General features: G+C 39.1%; 1 pseudogene; it reads left to right on the forward strand.

Moving 5' to 3' along the window:
• Positions 1 to 978: 978 nt before the first annotated feature.
• On the forward strand, positions 979 to 1127 carry LOC149120535 (U2 spliceosomal RNA; annotated as a pseudogene).
• Positions 1128 to 6927: the final 5800 nt, after the last annotated feature.

A 6927-nucleotide genomic window follows, 5' to 3' on the forward strand; every position in this document is an offset into this window, starting at 1 on the left:
TTTTGTACATTATGTTGTTGACCATTGAGTTGGCTGAAAAAATAATCATTGCCAATGGTTCAAAATTTGCAGTTTTTTATTCCTAGACTTTAATGTCAAAGTTAAAAATTTCATCTGCTTGGAATGTAACTGGCTTGAGCATCTACATTCAGGGAGAGAATTCGGTAAAAAATCAACCCAGTTGCTTTTTTTTTCTGACAGGCAGAGTTAGAGAAAGAGAGAGAGAGAGAGAGAGAGAGAAAGGTCTTCCTTTTTCTGTTGGTTCACACCCCAAGTGGCCGCTATTGCTGGCGCTTTGTGGCCAGTGTACCACGCTGATCTGAAGCCAGGAACCAGGTGCTTCCTCCTGTTCTCCCATGCGGGTGCAGGGCCCAAGGACCTGTACCATCCTCCACTGCATTCCCGGGCCACAGCAGAGAGCTGGACTGGAAGAGGGGCAACTGGGACAGAATCCGGAGCCCTGACTGGGACTAGAACCCGGTGTGCCAGTGCCACAGGCGGAGGATTAGCCTAGTGAGCCACGGCGCTGGCCCCCAGTTGCTTACTAAGAGTCACAATTTCTAGTATGGGACCTTTGATAAGTACAGACAACTTTCTAACTTGTTATATTGTAAGCAGAAAAAAGCTAAGTATATATAATATTTTAGCCACTGTCATTATTGGATATTATAATATAGTAGAAGTAGACAGGGACAGATTATATGAACAGGTACTTCAAACTGTCATAGTAAATAATTTGAATTAAGCTTAGGAATTTCTTTAATTAGGATCAATTTATTTTGTCCCTAATAATTTAACATTTGCCTACCTTGCAGTTAGTTACTTTTCTAAAATATATGTAGGGGATCATTATTGAAGGTATAGTAATGTAAAATGTTTTTTAGTAAACCTCTATCCTATCAAAAATAACTTCTGAATTCATTTGTAATCAATTTAACACATGATGAATTAAGTTTATTTCAAATAGACACTGACACTATCGCTTCTCGGCTTTTTGGCTAAGATCAAGTGCAGTATCAAATAAACACTGACAAAATTGTCTTCTTGTTTGCATTTTTCTCTTCTATTAAATTAACATAAGTTACTTTTTACTTTTTTAACAATCCAATGATTTGGGAGTAGCTAAATATACAATAAGAAGTTCAACAATTATATTATAATTACTTTCTATGTTTTATTTGCCCACACTTGATTACATAAATTTCATTTAAGAACTTTCACTGTCATAAAATACATCTGAGAGTCACAACAACCAATTTAATTTTCTACTTTTGCATTGAGACTAGAAATCTCAAGAACCAGAGATGAATATGGGTTGTGATAAAAATTATACACCTTCTAATTTAATCATTAATAATTTGATTATGGGAAAAAGATGCAATTGGAGTGTCCATCTCTTTATTAGTCCAGGCATTTCCTGGGGAAAGAAGAACCTAGATTTGAAAATCTCTTTAGGGCGTATTTATATCCAAGGTCCCCAGAATGTACTAGCTAATCTTTCTGATCTTCATTTAAGTAAAAATGAATTATAATGTGAAAATGATAATAGAGTAAACACTAAACATTTTTAACACAAGTGAAAATTTTTGTGATACATAAAATGGAAAAAAATGAATCCAGAAGTAGCCACAGTTTAAATGAATGAATACCAAGAGTTAACTTTCAAATGACACACAAAAAAATCAAGAGGAATATCACTACTTGGAAGTTAGACACCAGATGAATGCCTCAGCCAGGTAGTCAAGAGAAGCTTTTGGAATTTGGGCATACCTGCTCAACAGAAATGAAATGAGGCACATGTTTCAAACAAAAAGGCAATAAAATGATAATACAATAGGAAAAAACAGTCATGGAGAAGGAATACAAAAATGTATCTAACCATGAGATTTGCAAAAAACTAATGAATATGATTATTGTGCCTTCATTATGTAATTTTATCTGTTTCACTCCAACCATTGGAAGTTATAGTTCACAACCACTCACTTTAAGTATTTTAGATCATGTTGGTTAATAAAGAACAATAAGCCTTGATGAGTATGTTTTTAAATACATACCATAAACCTTCACCAAAAATTCAGTATTTAACTCCAAAGTAGAAAGTTAAGTTCTGAAGGTACACTGAGTTTTTAAAACAAACAAAAAATTTAGAAATATTACCTTTAACAGTGAAAGTATATGAGGTTTTATGCCCCCCCATAAAGGTATTCAGTAATTTCCCAATAACACAATCCTAATTTATCTGATTAATTTGATGAATTCATATGATTTTGCATTATGGAATTATATTATCACCATTATAGTGCCATAAAATGCCAGGGAAGGCCACTTTGGGAGCTCTGATCAATCGTTAACCCTTCTTTGTGCTAGTCTCATTATCAGTACTAAAATAAATACTTAAATATATTCTAGCTATAAAATTTTACAGTTATTAAATATGAACTGTAGGGAGGACCTCATTTTTTTTTGACAGGCGGAGTTAGACAGTGAGAGAGAGACAGAGAGAAAGGTCTTCCTTCCGTTGGTTCACCCCTCAGAGGGCTGCTACAGCCAGCGCTGCACTGACCCAAAGCCAGGAGCCAGGTGCTTCCTCTTGGTCTCCCATGCAGGTACAGGGCCCAAGCACTTGGGCCATCCTCCACTGCCTTCCCGGGCCACAGCAGACAGCTGGACTGGAAGAAGAGCAACTGGGCAGAACCTATGCCCCAACCGGGACTAGAACCCGGGGTGCCGGCACCGCAGGTGGAGGGTTAGCCTAGTGAGCCACGGGGCCAGCGGAAGGACCTCATTTTTGTCAATACCACATTACACTTCAGTAGATTCCCCTTGTTCCTTTAAGGCAAACTTTGGTTGATATATTTCAGGGACTCCTTCACTTCTTTGATATCCCAGGATGCAAATGAGTGAAGACTTGTTAAGACCCCGCCTGCAGTGCTTGGGCCCCTGCACACACATGGGAGACTGGGAAGGAAGCACTTGCCTCCTGGCTTCAGCCTGGCCCAGCCCCAGTTGTTGTGGCCATGTAAGGAGTGAAGAAGTGGATAGGAGAGAGTATCTCCCCCCCACACCCTTCTTCTTCTCTGTCATTCTTCTTTTCAAAAAAATGAAATAAATTTTTCTTAAAAAGCAGCAGAGGGGGAGAACAGCTTATGCAGAGAAGGGAAAGAGTTGTTAGTGAAGCTCCACAATGGCACATCCTCTCATCTGGCTGCTTACTATGAAATCCAGGTGGTGAAGACAGAACACAACACGTTTTATGTCTTTGTCTTCTTATTTATGCCAAAAAAGGAATAAAAATGTTATACAGTGAAGAGTAAGTGGGAATAAAACAGTAAAATTAAGAGGGGCCCCATTTGGAAGTTTTGAAAATTCAAGAATAATTGAAACCAAAAATTTACAAAAACTTCAATGACATGTATTGATGAAACTAAGTAAACCAAAAATATTTCATTGACTGAAATCATGATAAAACTAATAATTAAATAGTAACATCCATAAAAATGTTTTTATTGCACAAGGAGTAACTTAATGAAATTTTTCATTAAAGTTTGAACAAGAAATAAAGACACACAAAAGTAATGAAATGGGAACATCAGAAAACCTCCCTTATGATGATGATCATGGTGGTGGTGGTACATTAACTCAACAAATAGAGAGTGGAAAAACTGATTACCAGCAATTTCCTACTAAAGAGGATGAAGAACATAATGGGTGAGCCTGCAGCAATATTTTACAGATGACCGTTATTGTCCTATCAAACTAATTCTGATTTGGGCTAATATTAATGAATATAAACTTCTGCACATGTACTAGGGATCTTCAGTCTTGCCTTATAATAAAAATACAAATCAATATTTAAATACTATCTTCCTAACCATATTGATGCATGTTATATATTTTTTTTCTTTTATTTAATGAATATAAATTTCCAAAGTACGTCTCATGGGTTACAATGGCTTTCCCCCCCATACCGTCCCTCCCACCCACCACCCTCCCCTTTCCCACTCCCTCTCCCCTTCCATTCACATCAAGATTCATTTTCGATTATCTTAGTATACAGAAGATCAGCTTAGTATACCTTAAGTAAGGATTTCAACAGTTTGTTCCCACACAGAAACATAAAGTGAAAAATAATAGATGATTTTTTTTAAATGATGATGAAATCAGATCAGACCTATTGTCATGTTTAATCCCAGTGAGAGTCAAGTTGGGAATTGATAGTTTCTTTTTTTTTTTTTAACAGAAGATCAGTTTAGTGTAAATTAAGTAAAGATTTCAATCGTTTGCACCCCCCATAGAAACACAAAGTGAAATATACTGTTTGAGTACTCGTTATAGCATTAAGCCTCAGTGTACAGCACATTAAGGACAGAGATCCTACATGAGGAGTAAGTGCACAGTGACTCCTGTTGTTGACTTTACAAATTGACACTCCTGTTTATGGCATCAGTAATCTCCCTATGCACCAGTCATGAGTTTCCAAGGCTATGGAAGCCCCTTGAGTTCTCCGACTCTTATCTTGTTTAGACAAGGTCATAGTCAAAGTGGAGGTTCTCTCCTCCCTTCAGAGAAAGGCACCTCCCTCTTTGAAGACCTGTTCTTTCCACTGGGAGCTCACTCACAGAGATCTTTTTGCCAGAGTGTCTTGGCTTTCCATGCCTGAAATACTCTCATGGGCTTTTCAGCCAGATCCGAGTGCCTTTAGGGCTGATTCTGAGGCCAGAGTGCTATTTAGGACATCCGCCATTCTATGAGTCTGCTGAGTATCTCGCTTCCCATGTTGGATCACTCTCCCCTTTATTTATTCTATCGGTTAGTGTTAGCAGATACTAGACTTGTTTATGTGCTCCCTTTGACTCTTAGTCCTTTCATTATGATCAATTGTGAACTGAAATTGATCACTTGGAATAGTGAGATGGCATTGGCACATGCCACCTTGATGGGATTGAATTGGAATCCCCTAGTATGTTTCCAACTCTACCAATTGGGGCAAGTCAGCCCGAGCATGCCCCAAATTATACATCTCTTCCCTCTCTTATTCCCACTTTTATGTTTAACAGGGATCACATTTCAGTTAATTTTCAACACTTAAGAATAACTGTGTGATAATTACAGAATTAAACCAGTCATATTAAGTAGAACAGACAAAAAAAAAATACTATGAGGGATAATGTATTAAGTTGTCCATTAGCAGTCAGGGCTATGCTGATCAAGTCACCATTTCTCATAGTGTCCATTTCACTTCAGGAGGTTTCCTTTTTGGTGTTCAGTCAGTTGTCACCGATCAGGGAGAACATATGGTATTTGTCCCTTTGGGACTGGCTTACTTCACTCAGCATGATGTGTTCCAGATTCCTCCATTTTGTTGCAAATGACTGGATTTCATTGTTTCTTACTGCGGTATAGTATTCTAAAGAATACATATCCCATAATTTCTTTATCCAGTCTACCATTGATGGGCATTTAGGTTGGTTCCAGGTCTTGGCTATTGTGAATTGTGCTGCAATAAACATTAGGGTGCAGACCGCTTTTTTCTTTATCAATTTAAACTCCTTTGGGTAAATTCCAAGGAGTGGGATGGCTGGGTCGAACGGTAGGGTTATATTCAGGTTTCTGAGGAATCTCCAGACTGATTTCCATAGTGGCTTGACCAGTTTGCATTCCCACCAACAGTGGGTTAGTGTCCCTTTTTCCCCACATCCTCGCCAGCATCTGTTGTTGGTAGATTTCTGTATGTGAGCCATTCTAACCGGGGTGAGGTGAAACCTCATTGTGCTTTTGATTTGCATTTCCCTGATTGCTAGTGACCTTGAACATTTTTTCATGTGCCTGTTGGCCATTTGGATTTCCTCTTTTGAAAAATGTCTATTGAAGTCCTTAAAGACCTAAAAGACCTAAATCTACGTCCTGACACCATTAAGTTATTAGAGAACATTGGAGAAACCCTTCAAGATATTGGCACAGGCAAAGAATTTCTGGAAAAGACCCGGGAGGCACAGACAGTCAAAGCCAAAATCAACCATTGGGATTGCATCAAATTGAGAAGTTTCTGTACTGCAAAAGAAACAGTCAGGAGAGTGAAGAGACAACCAACAGAATGGGAAAAAATATTTGCAAACTATGCAACAGATAAAGGGTTAATAACCAGAATCTACAAAGAGATCAAGAAACTCCACAAAAACAAAACCAACAACCCACTTAAGAGATGGGCCAAGGACTTCAATAGACATTTTTCAAAAGAGGAAATCCAAATGGCCAACAGGCACATGCATGTTATATTTTTAAGACAATAACTGGCCGGCGCCGCGGCTCATTAGGCTAATCCTCCGCCTTGCGGCGCCAGCACACCGGGTTCTAGTCCCTTTCTGGGCTCCGGATTCTGTCCCGGTTGCCCCTCTTCCAGGCCATCTCTCTGCTGTGGCCAGGGAGTGCAGTGGAGGATGGCCCAAGTCCTTGGGCCCTGCACCCCATGGGAGACCAGGAGAAGCACCTGGCTCCTGCCATCGGATCAGCGCGGTGCGCTGGCTGCAGAGCGCCGGCTGTGGCGGCTATTGGAGGGTGAACCAACGGCAAAAAGGAAGACCTTTCTGTCTCTCTCTCTCACTGTCCACTCTGCCTGTCAAAAAAAAAAAGACAATAACCAAGCGAATATGAGGACAAAAACATTTTCATAGAGTGTTGGTAAATAAAATTGGAAGTCCTTTTGAAGGGTAACTTAGTAGTATGTATCAAAATTTGGTATATGTTATCCCTTTAACCTTGCAATAGATTCACTCTAGGATTAGGCCCTACTTGAAAACATGGCCTATTTTGCACACATTTGTTAGCACATCCATGATAGTATTTTGCTGAGAATTTTTTTATCTTGTTCATCAGTGATATTGGTCTTCAGTTTGCTAGGTTCTCCCTCATGCACTATATCCCCAGTGG

Source organism: Oryctolagus cuniculus, chromosome 19, assembly GCF_051225735.1.
Source record: "Oryctolagus cuniculus isolate XC-2025 breed Fujian yellow rabbit chromosome 19, ASM5122573v1, whole genome shotgun sequence".
NCBI lineage: Eukaryota > Metazoa > Chordata > Mammalia > Lagomorpha > Leporidae > Oryctolagus > Oryctolagus cuniculus.